Source organism: Misgurnus anguillicaudatus, chromosome 8 (genome assembly GCF_027580225.2).
Source record: "Misgurnus anguillicaudatus chromosome 8, ASM2758022v2, whole genome shotgun sequence".
In the NCBI taxonomy this organism is placed as follows: Eukaryota; Metazoa; Chordata; class Actinopteri; order Cypriniformes; family Cobitidae; genus Misgurnus; species Misgurnus anguillicaudatus.
The window spans coordinates 18,523,459-18,540,819 of NC_073344.2; positions in this window are offsets into that span (position 1 = coordinate 18,523,459).

Sequence of the window (17,361 nt, forward strand, 5' to 3'; positions counted from 1 at the left end):
CGCTAACGTTAGCGGTATTCATATCGTAAGTGCTGAGGGGTTACAATTAACCCCGCAGGGTCAAAATATTTTCAAGCCCACAAAAAAGTTGCTAAGAGCTGCAGACATATTTCAAAACGATGCTATGTTTTAGTCAACAAGACACTGATTTATATGACATAGCATTGGATTTGGTGTCTTACACACCCAACTTAGAAACCAAATGATGAAAAAATGTACTTACATGCCACCAAAACACTCGTTCATCAATAACTCTCTGGAAAAACATTACATTTCCAATAATTTGCGGTAGATCGTCTTTTGGCAGCGTGAAAAAATACCGGAAAAACAAAACGCTCAACCTCGTGCAACAATGTAAACAGGTCCGTGTTACAACTACCCCTGTGTTACTTTTTGCCCCGCGCACCCCTACCAATATGAACTCTGCATGCTATTTTATTTTAAAGCATACAGCCCAAGGAACAGCTGGGTACATATTTTGACCCTTTTTTTTCTGACAGTGTATGATAAAAATGAACTGATGACCTTATGCTTGAATTTAAGGTGAGAGCCATAAAAAAACACTTTTTTTAGCTGTAAATTTATTAATGTGCACGTGTTACCCGTGTTACATATTTTTCATCAGCTATATTGGTTTTTAATGAACCTCATGAACTTCACCACATTTGTTTTCAACATGGTAGAATTACAGTAGCTGACAAGATAATAACATGAAGGAGAAAGTAGGATATGCAGATTACAAAGAAAACCTTTAGAAAAAACACGTGAGTCTCGCTTTGATAAACATTTGAAGGTTCTGTTTGACGTAGGTTATTACCAGCTTTGACATTTAAAGATGATGCCTGGGGAACACTTACTGTATCTCAGGATAATTTTTATGCATATCTGTATTTTACGGCTCAAATATAAAATCATGAAATAAATAAAATAATTTTCGATGAGCATAAAAAGATGCAAATACTTTGTGTGAAAACAATATTTTCCTCTGCACAGTCCTGAGAAAAACCCAAGATGAGGCACATAAACAAGTTTACTTCACAATATTTAATGAGGACATCTCTGTAGACTTATATTGTTTTTATACTTTTATACTGCTGTTTTTTACACACAAACACACCCTTCACACTGTTGACAAATGTGGACATTATTTAGGTAATAGATGTAAAGTAAAATCTCATTTGACCGATCTAAAACGTCTTCAGGTTACAAGTTTATCTTGAAGTTTGCTTTGTTGTTTGGCTCTATGTGATGTTTTCTTGTGATCCTGTAAACGCACCATGCAGCTATTTCACGTTTAGGATTATTATGTGCATGGAATGTTAAATTACAGGTGAAAATGGAGGACGAGTGCTACATTAGCATTTAGATGCCACTTCCATACAGGGATAAGTAGGATCCTTAAAATCTGCATGTGTTTGTGTTGATAGAAGTGGGTTTCATTGTATATCCTGTTTTTCTCTCTCATCCCTAATGTTCTCTCATCCATTAAAACAATCCTCTATTCAATGAATGAAATGATGAGCCTGTCAGTTTTATACATACTCAACATGTCAGTCCATTATCAAAATACAAGCATTGTTGGTCACCATGTTGTGTTTTGGATGCTGGTGTGCTGACGTCCTCACCCGGCTTCTTAACTAATTGGACCAGTATGGAAATTACTTTGAACAGAGCAAAGTTATTTAATTAAATAAATCAGCAAAAATTAATAACATATGGCATTTGTTCAGGATTTCATTATTGGCTATGCAAACAGGTGGAAAACAGATGGTCCAAACATTTTAACAGGTCTTTATATATATATGATTGTTATTATTCAATGCACAATTGTCTCAGTGAGATAAAGAGATACAAAAACATAAACATAGAAGATAGGAAACAGCTGCTTTATATTCAGAAATGCAATATTGTTTATAGGGCACCAAACGTAACTTAATGGAAGCTGCGATGTGTAACTTTTGTCTCTCTATCACCATCTCTCTGTTTGAAGCATCTCTTTGTCTTGCCTTTAAATATCATGAAAATCTGACTTTTTCCATGTTTAAGTGCTATAATTGGATCCCCAGTGCTTCTATCAACAAAGAAAATATGAAAAAGATCAACCCAGTAACTTAGTTTTGGTAAACCATTCTCTGCAAGCATGTGAAACAATAGGTCATTGAAATTTGGCTCCCCTTGTGATGTCAGAAGGGGATAATACCGCCTATCTAACCACGACAATGTCATTTAGTGCAGTGATCAGCTCATTTGCATTTAAAAGGACACAAAATGGCACATTTTTGCTCACACCTACAAAGTGGCAATTTTAACATGCTATAATAAATTATCTATATAGTATATTGAGCTAAAACTTCACATACATACTCTGGGGACACCAAAGATTTTACATTTTTAAAAATTCTTGTGAAATGTCCCCTTTAAGAGGGAAGTCAAATGAACTCAAACTAAAATTGAAATACTTTTAAAAACTAAATAAATCATATTTATGCAGTTAGGGATGATGATCACGATGCCTGGCTTCAATTCATTAACATTAAAATTTTTCCTTTAGGCACTGTTGTCAATAATAGTGTCATGTATCATCACAGCTGGATGTGAGACCCCGGGCATCGTGTATCCCCATAGCCCCAAACCATAAAAGCCATCATGACAGATTAAAAGAGCAGCTTTGATTTAATGGTAATAGCTTTTATGCATAACAAATATCATGGTTATTTATCTGTTTTTACCTCTAGAGGAAAGGTTTTACAAAATTAGACACACATTTTACACTTTCATCCACCTAATCCAACCCAGAGACCCTTAATATTATTTCAAGCTTGATTTTAAAAAGTGCTAACATTATAAAATAATTGGGTAGCAGTAAGGTTGTATTTAATAACATTAGCTAAAATTAACTAACAATGAGCAGTATTTTTTTAGCATGTATTAATCTTAAAGGGGCCATGACATGAAAATCTGACTTTTTCCATGTTTAAGTGATATGATTGGGTCCCCAGTGCTTCTATCAACCTAGAAAATTTGAAAAAGATCAACCCAGTAATTTTATTTCGGTAAACCATTCTCTACAAGCATATTGGTCGTTGAAATTTGGCTCTCCTTATGATGTCATATGGAGCTCTTATTATTATAAAACCACACCGCACACACACACCTACAAAGTGGCAATTTTAACATGCTATAATAAATTATTTGTATGGTATTTTGAGCTAAAACTTCACATATGTGTTCTGGGGACACCAAAGATTTATTTGACATCTTAAAAAAGTGCTATATGGCCCCTTTTAGTTAGTTAATGCCAATACAATTGTTCATGTTAGTTCATTGTGCATTCACTAATGTTAACAGATATAACTTTTAATTTTATATGTATGCATAGTATAAGTTAACATGAATAAATTAATGAATGCTGTTGCAGTATTATTAATTGTTAGTTGATGTTAGTTAATGCAAAACTAATGTTAACCAATGCAACCTTATTGTAAAGTGTTCCCAACACTTTTACTAATAACTTTAAAAAAACTTTATGATTTATAATGCTTTTATAAACAGATCATTATCAATACTTTCAAATAAAAACTCCCACATATTCTTTATAAGTCCACAAACCTACCACAAAAAATAGTACAGTATCTAAAAATAACAACTACCTTGGCAGAAAAGTTATGAAAATAATTAATTGTCAAAGGGAATATTTTTAACAGCACTGTACTTTTTTATTAGACTTCATTATGCTGAAAGCTTCTTATTTGAATACAATAATAAGCAAATAGTTTAGTAAATGCAAATTATGGTAAATGTGGTGTTGCATATAATTAAACTTTATTTCAACCTTGGTCATCGAGGTTGTTTTATTAAAATTCAACTCCAGTTGCTGACATCCGAATATCTTACGATAGCACAAGCAGCAGAGACCAATTAGTGAGGAAATGCGGTACAGGCATTGTGTCGATTTGTGTGGGTTGCTTTACCTACAAGGGACAAGCATCCTGGAAAATACATCGAATGAATTAGTGTGCACCTCACGGTACATGCGCTGGTATGTGTGTTTGTTTTTCTGCCTATCATTATATCCTTGAGCCAGACAAGGCTACTACAAAGGAGGATTTTTTTGCTAGTAGCATCTTCTAAATTAGCATATACCTGTGCAGGGTCAAACAAGTTTTCAATTAATCCACAATATTTCCCCCCATGGAATTATAGCTTTATAATTAGCTTAAAAAGCATTGAATTTTATGTCAAAGTTTAATACAACCAGTCAGAATAATGGCATAGGCTGTTACCAATAAAATGTTATCAACATTAACAAGTATCTTTGCATCTGATAGGGTGTTTATATTTATTTACACACGGTTTAATGCTGCTCAAACATTCCACCAATGTGTTTATAATATATTTGTAATAACAACTGCATGAAGTTATGAAATGAATGTAATATTAAATGCATAAAGTAAAACAATTAGCGAATCAGCATCTGAAGTGTTGACACTGAAGTGGCAGATGCTATAAATATAAAAAACACTCAAGGTGCTCATTACAGCAAGATTAAAACAAGTTAATTTTATTGTCCTTGATATAATTGTAATTATTATTTAATAGAATACATTAAAATGTTTTTTTCACACCATACTCTTACTTTCAAAAAGTACATCTTTGTACCTCAGAGGTAAATGATATTGTGCATATTAGTTCCTTAAAAACACATATTGGTAATCAAATGTATACATATTTGTACCTAAATGGTATATATTATGATATTTTTAAAGGGTACTGCTGCCTCACTGAGAGACGTGGGAAAAAGTATTCATGAATTATTTGATTTCTGTTTAATGCAAACAAAACTGCAAACTAAGCACGCTTAAGTGAAACTGTGAATAGTATAGTGCATTACTGTATTGCTTAATACAGATCTAGTCATTGGTCTAGGGAAGGTCAATTACAACATTCAAGTCGTGTGATGGAAAGAGTTGGTGGGAAAAAATGATGCATAGTTTTTTCCGAGTTTGACTGCACGGGCTTGTTCATGACGCTGATGGTTTAAGTTTACATGAGACGTCAATGATCATAGTTAAAGTTACATAACTTTTGGCTGCTATTATAATCCTTATAGCTGTTATGACTTGTTCTGGATGGTTTATTTGTGTCCTCATCTTTACATAACATTATTAATACCAGAAAACAGTGAAACATTAACAGATATACTGTAGTTACAGAAAATAATATTTCTGAAGAATAAAAATTACATTATGTAAATGTTACTTTTGTGTGTAATGTATTTGCTGCTTAAAACAACAAGAAAATGGGCATATGGCTTCATTAACACCGAAAAAATCCTTAAATATTCAATATCAGAAGGTGATTTCTGTCACATGCCCTGTGTTAGGACTCTCTTTTGTAGTATCTCACATTTCTTATTATATAGACTACAAGTTGTTTAGACTATTTTTTTGTTGTAAATAAAAGTTTTAAATAAAAAAGGATTAGTCAATTTTCTCAAAAAAAAAAAAAAAAAACCCACAATGTCACCCAAAATGTTGATGTCTTTCTTTGTTCAGTCGAGAAGAAATTGTGTTTTTTGAGGAAAACATTCCAGGATTTTTCTCATTTTAATGGACTTTAATGGACCCCAACACTTAACAGTTTTAATGCAATTTCAAATAGCAGTTTTAAAGGACTCTAAATAAGCTCAAACGAGGCATAATGGTCTTATCTAGCGAAACGATTGTCATTTTTGGCAAGAAAAAAAATACACTTTTAAACCACAACATCTCGTCTTCCTCTGGTCCTGTGACGGTCCAGCGCGACCTCATGTAATACGTCATCACGTCAAGAGGTCACGTATGACGTATGCGAAACTACGCCCCAGTGTTTACAAGTGTGAAGAAAGAGGACCGTTCCGACGTTCTTGTATGTCGAATGATACTAATTAATGTCTTTGTGTCAGTTTATTGTTTAATATGGTCCGCAAATGTGCGTTTCATATATGTACCACGTGACCTTTTGACGTCACTACGCAATTACGTGAGGTCGCGCTGACGTGTCACACAGCCGGAGGATGATGAGAAGTTGTGGTATAAAAGTGCATACTTTTTATTTTTCTTGCCAAAAATGAGGTTTCGCTAGATAAGGCCCTTATGCCTTGTTTGAGATTGTTTAGAGTCCTTTGAAACTGCAATTTTAAACTACATTAAAACTGTTAAGTGTTGGGGTCCATTAAAGTCCTGGAATGTTTTCCTCAAAAAACACAATTTCTTCTCGACTGAACAAAGAAAGACATCAACATTTTGAATGGCATGGTGGTGAGTAAATTATCTGGATTTTTTTTTTAAAGAAAATTGACTAATTCTTTCAAAATAATTCCCCATTCACAAAATTAACTAATAGGGGTGCTTTTAAACCCAAATACTACCCCTCCATTATCGCTTTAGCTTCATATCCCAACTTACTATTTCGTGATGATGTGATATAATATCACAGTTCTCATTTCATTTCTTGTACAACAAAAAGTATGCTGTTATCTCCCTTCATCTTATTGTTATTCTCATCTCGGCTGTTTATTATTGGATTTAGCAGTAGGCTGGATTTTGCATTTTATCTCTGTGGCTCAAAACTGGTTGCCAAGGAATCACAGATAGATCAGGGTCCTACTTGAAGTTAATGGGAAAGGTACATTGCTCTTTGTCAGGTTAGGCATCTCAAGTTTGAATGCAGAAGAGATCATTTGCCAAAGCACTTGTGATCACGATGAAGTGTCTGATACTGGCCAACCTTATCAAACCTTTGAAGAACAGAGCAGTCAATAAAAAAGTTTTCAAGATGAGTTTTGAACTTAAACTCAACTCGCATGCCTGTATATCAGGTTTCTGCAAATGAAGCAAATTTCCAAAGCACCTTCAAAACTCTCTGTTTGGAAATTAGAAAGACTTTAAGGGGAGAAAATTCACAGGAACGATCTATTCGTGGCAGGATTAATTGCATTTTCCATCTTGATCTAAACATATAGCTGACTTTGCTTTTAGGTCTTAAATCAATGGACCGGTCTGTACTTTGTGATCAAAGCTCAATCAGTGGTGTTCTTTGCATGTGGCAGGTTTGTAAAAGGAGGTGAACAACACACAGATATTTTAAGAAGTGAAACAGGGAAATGTGATGGTAAACAGTGAATCAAAGTGTTGTGCTTGGTTATTTTTCTTCCATGATTTATTTTCTAAGAATTAGGTGTATATGTGTACTTTATTTCGTAAGCACGCTTTTAAATGACCAGTATGTAGATTTTTAGCGGCATCTAGTGGTGAGACTGTAAATTTTAAAAAGACTTAAAGGAATAGTATACTCATTTTCAATATTAAAATATGTTATTACCTTAACTAAGAATTGTTGATACATCCCTCTATCATCTGTGTGCCTGCACGTAAGCGCTGGAGCGCGCTGCAACGCTTCGATAGCATTTAGCTTAGCCCCATTCATTCAATGGTACCAAACAGAGATAAAGTTAGAAGTGACCAAACACATCAACGTTTTTCCTATTTAAGACGAGTTCCTTTAGACTATTCCTTTAAAGGTCCCGTTCTTTCTGTGTTTTTGAAGCTTTGATTGTGTTTACAGTGCGCAATATAACACATGTTCAATTTTCACGTGTAAAAAACGTGTCATTTTTTACACAATTTACTTTATCTGTATAGCGCTGTTTTCACTGTCCTCAAAACGTGCTGATGTCTTCCTTGTTCCATGAAGTCCCTCCTTCAGAAATACGTATCGAGTTCTGATTGTGTAGTTTGTTTAATGTGTTGTGATTCGATAGCAGCTTAGCTTGCCGTTAGCTTAGCTGGCGACTGACGTATTCCTGTGGGTGGAGTTTAGTCAAAAACTACTCTACTAATGTCATTAAAGCAGGAAGTAGAGGGCTGTGGTCCAAACTGGATGTTCGCTCTAGGCTTTAAAAGGCGGATTCTGTTAAGAAAATATATCGCCTCGCAGTGAACTTTGAGCTTTTATCATTTTACAGGTATTATTTATGCTATTATAGCAACATTACACACTAACTAGGGTTTAAAAAATGGGATCAGAAAGAATGTGACCTTTAAGGCTGAAGTAAAGTCAATTTTGTACATGTATGTGAGGGTCCGTGTACAGTTTTCGTCATCAGATCAGTACATTGTACGTGCATCCGTATGTTCGCGTACACGTAAAAACAGACTACATACTTCGTGATTTAGTCTAGACAGCTAACCCCTCCCTTTCGAAACGCAAAGTAAAGCTACGGTAGCCACCCCAGGACAAACATGTCATTGTCTGAGACAGCGTAGTGACAAAACTTGCTCTGTAGAACAGTTTGTCCATTTAGGGCTACTGTAGAAACATGACGCCGGCTTCAATGTAATGCTACGTACACACCAAATGCGGGGCATTCCTTTACTCGCTCTAGATTACTCGCGGGATTTAACTGTCATGTGTCATGCACATTTTTCGCTCGAGTTGAATATTTTCAACTTGGGTGAAGATGCGTTTGAGTGAATAGCGGGTGTTTTCATGTCATTCGCATCGGCTCACGCGAGAACGCATCTGATCTCATCTTTGCATTGACCTAGTATGTAATCTACTCGCGCAAATCGTTGAACCCGCGTCTGGTGTAAACCCCCACAGTAACCGTGAGTTCACACCAGACGCGTTTGAGACTTCAAATTCACGTCTACCGCGCCTAGTTTGCCGCTTGAACAGTTTGAGTTTACTCGCTTCATTCGCACGTGAAATTCTAGTCATCGAGACATTCGCGCGGAAATTCGCTTCATGGGAGGAGCTTCTGAAACTCCGCTTGCTTCCTGTAATCACGTCACTACTAGAGCAAGCTCCTGATCCGCCAAATATCACATTTTTCAACTCGCGGCTTTGCCACAGCAACACTCAATTCACGCCATTCGCGCAAACTAGACGCACGAATGGGGCAGAAACGGATCTACCGTGCCGCGCTAAGCGCCTCATTCGCGCCACGAGACCTCCAGACATGCGTCAACGTGTTTTTACATTTACTTAACATTGAAATCACTCGTGCTTGACGCCTTTACCACACCTGGTCTGAACGCAGCATAACCATGGGTTCACACCAGCCGCGTTTGAGGCGTCAAATTTGCGTCTACAGCACCTAGTTTGCCTCTTGAACAGTTTGAGTTTACTCGCTTCATTCGCGCGTGAAAGCCATGCGTGAAATTCTTGTCATCGAGAAATTCATGCAGAAATGTCCATCATGGGAGGGGCTTCTGCGACTCTGCTCGCTTTCTGTAGTCACGTCACTACTAGAGCAAGCTCCTGATTGGATAACGCGGTGCGCTTTTCCACCAAAGTTAAAACTTTTTCAACTCGCAAATGAGGCGGAATTGTGTCTATCGCGTTGCGCTAAATGCCTAATTCAACCTCCAGACGCGCGTCAACGTGTCTTCACATTTACTTAACATTTAAATCACTCGCGCTTGACGCCTCTTCCGCAGCTGGTGTGAACGCAGCATAAGGGGACCTGCGGTGTATGTAGATTAAAACGGCTCCTTCTTACGTGATAAAAACAATACAGTTTATCATGTAAGGTCTTTATACACCACTGATAACATAGTTATACATATTATATTTCATTTCTGTCAAGAGATACTTTTAAAAGTCCCACATTGCACCTTTAAAAATTAAGGTGCTTTACATAGAAGAATCATTTTTGGCTAAATGGTTTCTTGAAGAAACTTTAGCAACCCTACAGCAGGATTGCTTGAGCGACCGTAATGATTACTTAATTATCTTGTTTATACATTAGTTATATTATCATTTGAGTGTATATATATGCTGTTCATTTGATAGCTTCTTCAAACAAATTCCACTTTTCATTACATTTTACTCTACCACTGTATGGCTCTAATGTTCGCAATTCATCTTACCCCATTCACGGCACTACGGCGTCATCAATTCACATCTGCCACTCCACATTCTGAAGATATATCACCCCTGTCATCGATGTAACTCTGAATGAAATACACACTTCTTTATTTTCTTCTCCATTAAATCTACCTCATGAGGGGAAAGCACCGCTGCCCGAGAATGAGTGATTCTGCTCTCAATAGATTGCCAGTTTTCAAGAAGATTCATCAAATATCTCTGCCGGAAAGTATGAGAGGGTCAGTATCGATTTTCAGTTGAGGTAGTCGGCAGGAAATATAGTGGATGGTTAGGCATCTTACCGTTATTGTAAAACGAACCTGATAGATAAATTGGAAGCCAAATGTTGAATCGCTTCTAAAAGAGCATAATAGTTTTCTCATTTTCAAAGTGTAGTGAGATCTTTGCCAACTTATTGTGAGGGGGTTTGGCGTCACATGCACTCTCAAATAGAAGTACAAAAGCTGTCACTGGGGTGTAACCCTTTGCACCTAAAGATTGAATATTATTACATATATTTATTGATTTTTTTTTAATAGCATTTAGCAGATGCTTTACTTACAAAAAGAAAGAAAAAGTCAGTAATCGAATTACTAAAAGTTTAAGGGAAAAGAAGTTTGGTATTGAACTGTTTTGTGACATTTTCCTCACAGCAGTAACACTCTTAAGGCTTAAATCACATAAACTATGCGTTTAGACTCGCCAGCCACCTACAGGGCTGCGATTTGTATTTGTACCAAAAACGAAAAATAGATTGAAACCTTTGATTATGTATGAGTCACCCAAAAACTGCATTTTAATTAAGCAAACATGTTTTCCCCCAAGAGTGCAAGAACACAATTGTAAAAGGCGAATCATTCGGTGATTAGATTTGACTTGTATTTGACATTTGCAAGGGGCATTGAGTTTTTCAAGTAGGTGGGGGGTTAGGGATCCAATTGGATGTTCATTATAGATAAATGGACACTGATTGTCCTGTCCCTGGAAGAAAGATAATTGTCTATGTGAAAGTCTGCACGTGGACACCATCTACTGCTTTTAATACTCACTCGCACGTCATCAGAGCTAAATTTCAGCCCACACGTGCATATTTGATGGCTGCTGTAAATGTTTGTAATTGGGAAAAATATTATAGGCCAGATCATTTGTGTTTATTTTTTATTTAACTGTAGCTCAGATGGTAAAACAAAGCATAGCAGTGCAAAAAGTTATGGGTTTGAAGCAGGAACACACATGCTGATAAAATGGTATAGTTCACTCGAAAATGAAAATTCTGTCATCATTTACTCACTCTCATGTTGTTACAAACCTGTATGAATCTCTTTGTTCTGATAATCACGACGGAAGATATTTTGAGGAATGTTTAAACCTATTGACTTGAAGGATAAAAGAATATTATGGGAGTCAATGGGGCCTCTGATCGGTTTAATTACAAACCTTCCTCGAAATATCATCTTTTGTGTTCATCAGAACAAAGAAATTTATACAGGTTTGTAACAACATGAGGGTGAGTAAATAATGACAGAATTTTCATTTTTGGGTGAACATTCCCTTTAAAGGGACACTTTAATATACTAATTTTCCAGCTCCTCTAGAGTTAAACATTAGATTTTTACCGTTTTGGAATCCATTCATCCGACCCCCGGGTCTGACGGTACCACTTTTAGCATAGCTTAGCATAATCCATTGAATCTGATTAGACCATTAGCATCACGCAAAAAATAACCAAAGAGTTTTGATATACAGTATTTCCTATTTTAAACAATTCAATGCCTGAAAACAGTCCCCTGCTATTGAAAGTTACCAAGGGGACTATTTTCGGCTGCTGCGTAATATCATTGCGCCTCCTGCAGCCATGTTACGACAGCAAAGTCCTTGATTATTACACCAGAATGAGAGTATAGTTCCTAACAATATCTGCCTAGCAAATCACAACTTTTAATTTTCTGTCAGTCTTAGTACACGATGTAACTACAGAAGTTTTTTTTAACATATTTGATCCTGAAACATTTTTAGTTATGCTGGTTAAAAGTCTCCTCACATCCTGATAGTAATGACTTTGTTAAGTTGTTTAAATGTATTTGTATAAATTTATGTCATCTGTGAAAGGCGTAGGACCAAAAAAATTTCAACCAATCATAGATTTCGGTCCGAACGGATGTTTCCTTTTTTGTCCCTCATACGTAAGCGTAATTTGAATGCCCACCGCGCAGCGAGTCCACGCATACACCATACGTCATCGGCGCGTTCACGTGCGCTCACCTCCTGTTTGTAAACAGCGAGAACAGCAAACTTTTCTGCTGAATTGACAACCTACACAGGAGTCACAAAACGAAAGGCCTCTTTAATAACAACAACAGCAAAAACTGCCTGGATCAGCAAAGAGCAAAAACCAATATTAACATCGGTAACTTTACTGCTTTACCACGAGATGCAAACAGCTGCAGGAGGCAAAGGGTCTGAAAGGGGTTTATTTTGGTAAGGTAGGTACGCGATATGTTTGTATTGAGATGGATTTAGATATTCTACTTTGATGAAACATTGTGTTGCTTATGAAATTTGTGTTTGTTTACGGATTAGCGTAGCGATATAGTTACTACGTCTACACAACCGAAAGTGTGCTTTAACAAATTCTGATGTAAACACGTTGTTTATGTTGGTTATTTTGGAAATGTTATTCACTTTGTACTGCTAAGTTTTCTCACTTGTGAATGAGACATGAGATGTGACCGTCTGATCTGTGCGTGTTCATGTGTTTTGAAAGAGGCGTGACTTTGGATGGTGATTTGACTTGAGGGTGGGATCGTGATTTCATTGCTAGGTGGCTACTGTTAGCATTTGTCAAAATGTGAAACCAAAATTACAAGCTAAACATAATGTCATCTAGGGGTTCCTCTTTACTGTTGTTTCTTGCTAACAGTTTTTAAGTTATCTTACGGACTGTACGAGTGATGCATGAAACAGCTTGAAGCCATCAGAACTATCGGCTGGGCAGCCAGCAAATGTGAAACACATCAAGGAAGGTCAAATTCATTTCATTCCTCATTCTATTATGGACGTTTATCATTCCCGAAGCTGATTCAGTCAAATGTGAGTGTCTGTATCACATTAACACACATGTGCAGTATCAAGGGATTTATTATCTTAATTCCAAAATCCAATGGTGTGTCATAAAACTTTAATGAATTAATCTTATTCTGACATTCAACATTGACAATATACGATTACATTACATTTCTGCTTGGAAATTGTATATTATACAGTAGGCTCATCTTCCCATTAATCTTTCTGTTTAAGCTGAATTATGAATAATCACTATGATCTCAGTTACTGTAGGTAGGCTTTCTGCTACTATTGAAATGTTTAAGTCTGTCCAATGTAGAGATGGTCAAAAATGTCACTGGGGTGGTACAGTGGTTCTCTTTAAAAAGTAGCTTACATCTTTGCACCTAAGGTGTGCATATAAGCAGAGGCACTACTAGCAATTTTTGGCTCTACCCTGCAAAATTTGGCTCTACACTGCAAACATTTTTTGTCTTGTTTTCAGTAAAAACATCTAAAAATTCCCACATTAAGATGCTTCCTCCTGACGAGCAAAACGACCCAAGAAAATAAGTCTAGCCCTTAGACCAAAAATACCAAATTTAAGTGATTTTATGCATAAAACAAGCAAAAAAATCTGCCAATGGGGTAAGCAAAAAAATTCAAGAAAAATTCAAGAAAAATTTGCTTACCCCATTGGCAGACTTTTTTGTTTCATGCACAAAATCACTTAAATTTGATATTTTTGGTCTAAAAACTAGATTACTTTCTTGGGTCGTTTTGCTCATCACGATAAAGCATCTTAATGTAAGAATTTTTTGATATTTTTACTGAAAACAAGACAAAAATACTAAGAACATTTTTTCTTGAAAATAATTTTTTGTAGTATACTAGCACTTTTTGCCCCTATAAAAATTGGACCAATTTTTTGGGCCCCCTTAGTGACGCACCTGCGTATAAGTATACCTCAAAGGTACCAAATGTATAACATATATTTAGGACCTTTCTAAAAGGTACTGACAGCTTATATTTTTGACCATTGTTTTCTGACAATGTGACTGTAGGCTATTGTACACCAGATGGATGTCTGATGTGCCTATACTTAGGTGTTTCTAAAAGTCAGTTATACCCAAGGGCTATCAAACATTATCACCAATTTTGGTTAGATTACAAAGGAAGTATAGCCTGGGTTTCCCCATGCTGCATTGCGCGAAAATTTATTCACGCTGCAAGTCTAGCATGGAAACCATGAACCATTTTTTCCCCTGAAATAGGGAACCAATCACAGAACAGGGAGGGGGCAGCAAGACGATGACGAAGTCTATGCGACACACCGAAGCAGTTTTGTCTATCCAACATGGCAGCAGATGCGAAGTTACTTTTCAATGAAGCCTTAGACAGTGTTTTTAACGCAAGTTTATTTAAAAAAGAGCAACTTTTGGCGTTAAACAATTTCATATCCAAGAAGGATGTTTGTATATGGCAAGACATGATAGCCCTACCCAGTCTCACAAAGTTTCGTGATATAGTCACGTATCTTTTTTTGTGCTATTATCACGAATTTTCGCGTTTTTTCGTGATTGTATAACAAATTCCTGTTTTCGTGTGATTATCACGTATTGGTTACTCAACTGCTTTTTCCTATTTTTAAACCATTGTCGCTTCGGTTTAGGGTTAGATTTGGTGCTTGCATTAGAATGTCACTTTATATATTGGTTTATACTATTTTTTTTCTGATTTATTTTTTTATATGTTGCCTGACGTTAGGGTTAGAGTTGGGTTTGGTTAGGGATGTCATTTTATGTAAATCTAACCCTAGATGTATGTAAATCTAACCCTAGCTCTACATACGTCATCTTGTATAATTAAAATGAGCTACATACAAACGCATTGATAGACATTCGTAGCGCCCAATAAATGGCTCTGGGCATCCATAAACCACGCCTCAAATACGAGAAAATGAGCATGTGGTTCCCAGACCACGTCTCATTCTTTATGAGACGGGTCTGGTGCAAGCCAGGCTAAAGGAAGTAGGCTACCGTGATAAAAAGCAAAAATCTTTCAATGGCAAATTTCCCGTTTTTTTGTTTTTTTTTTACAAAAGTATTATTAGGAATGCTGTATGATGTGCCTGGCTGTAAAGCACATTGCTTAATAATACATTAGATTTTTGACGGTAAATGTTATAGCTGGATACAAACCACAGGAGCAAATTTGTATCAATTGCATGCATCTGAAATGATAACTGATCAGAATATAATTAGGTTGTTTCAACTCATTGTTGGGTCAATTGTGAGCATGTTCTGGGTTCATTTATCCCAACGGCTGTGTTTATCCCTTTCTGACCCGACCTGTTTTTTTAAGAATGTAGTATAGACCAGTGGTTCTCAAACTGGGGGCCCTGAGATGGTGCCAGGGGGGCCCCAGTTTAATAAAAATTTATAAAATACATTAATTTATCATAAATGTTATTTTGTTTAATTAAAATTTTACGTTTTGGAATATTTTGTGTCACAAAATTTTCTTTGGGGGGCCATGAAGGGATGCACCGTACACAAGGGGGGCCGCATGCAAAAAAAGTTTGAGAACCACTGGTATACTGTATTCAATGTGGCCACTGTATGCATGTGCATGGCTTGCGTGTTGTGTATCTGATTAAAGAGTGAATATTATCAATCAGAATTAAAATCCAGATACATGGAGTGTTCTGTAAAATGACCGGATCAAAGTAAATGGTAAATGTGCACTGTAGTTATATGATCAAAGTGCAGCTGTTTTTTGCAGCCGTATAGTTCAGTTGATAAGGCCACAAAACTTTTTTTGAAAGTTTTTTTATCACATGTTGGAAGGTGATAATTGAAAAATGTGGAGACCAGAATGTGGTGTTCCCATAAGGATAACAGCCTCCAGCCAAGGAGTTTTCTGTAATGCTTTGAAGTCTATATGATGCATGCGCTGTACCAGACGGTCATGAGTTATGGATTCATTAACTGTGATTAGAACTGCATTAAAGTTTACAGAAATCCCGAAATTTGCGTTTCATAAAATGCATTTTCTTGCTATATATTGAGTTTTCCTACCATTTCCGGTCCAGCAAAAAAGGGCTCTGCAGATTACATCGACAAGCATAATTTTTTCTTCATATTTCTGCCATGTTGGTCCTATGTTTATTTTCTTTGCATTGACGTAACAAATAAAACCCAGAGTGTTTTTTCAGCATAACATTGATTAGCACTCACTTTCTAAAATGGAAAACGGCTTTCAGTTATGGCCTTCTTGCACATTACACTACACAATAATATACAAGAAAATCACTTCTCTATTTCTGAGGCATAATGATTTGTATGCGTTAGCAGGCACAGCGTTTATGCCCAAAGTACTCCAATGGACAAATCTTGCATTCATGAAAAGAAGCTTTCTTTTCTTTCTGTTTAAAATGCGAAGGGTATAAAAACATTTAGCAGCACGGGAAATAAGTGCATGGGAGAAAAAATAAATCATTCCCACAACTTCTGGACTATTGTATCTTTAAATCTGACAGGAAAAATCCTTTGAGATGCGAGCTGTTCCCAAACCGCTGTCCCCTACGGCTAAAAACTGGACTACAGTACATTTCATCCCGCAGCTATGCAGCATCTAATTTGCATGGAAATTTGGACTAAAACTTGAACAGTTATTGTTAATATTGTTGACCGGTGATTTAACCCAAGTAAGTTTTCCCATCGGTTTGAAATCAAAATCAGATGTTAGGGCTTAAATTGGTCTTAATTTGTTCTCCAAGGATTTATTATTACCCATTGTTCTGCTTTTTATTAAAAGATATAGTTATGCTGATAACTTTAACGTCATGGCTACAATATTGCTAACAAACAAGATACTGTCAGTTGACTCTAGCTAAAATATAACTCCAACCAAACTTAAATCATTTTGTGCACAACATTTATCACTTGCTACAGCAGGTATTGTCAAGCATGTTGTCAAGGCATCCTTAACTACAATCAATACAGTGGAAATGAACTCTTTCTTTGGGAAGTAATTTGGTGAAAAATTGCAGTGCCACAAATAGCGACTGTGGTGAAAATCTACACACAATTGTATTGTCACTAAATCCAAGTTCCAACAATAAAAACAAAACTTTATTTTGTGCCAGTATGTCCCTGTTTGCCTCATGCATGATTTGTTTTATATTTACATTATTTCTGATTTATTACTATTGTGCACTTATTTTGTCACTACATGAGATTTTTTGTTGAAAGCAACAGAATCTCAGAAAGCAACTGTTTACATGTTTAATTGATACATATACCCTAATTTTGAACAATGGTCCATATTTTAGTGCACACCTAGATTTATATGGCCATTGTTAGCGTCACATCTCTTTACCTGTATTTTGATAAAACTCAGGAT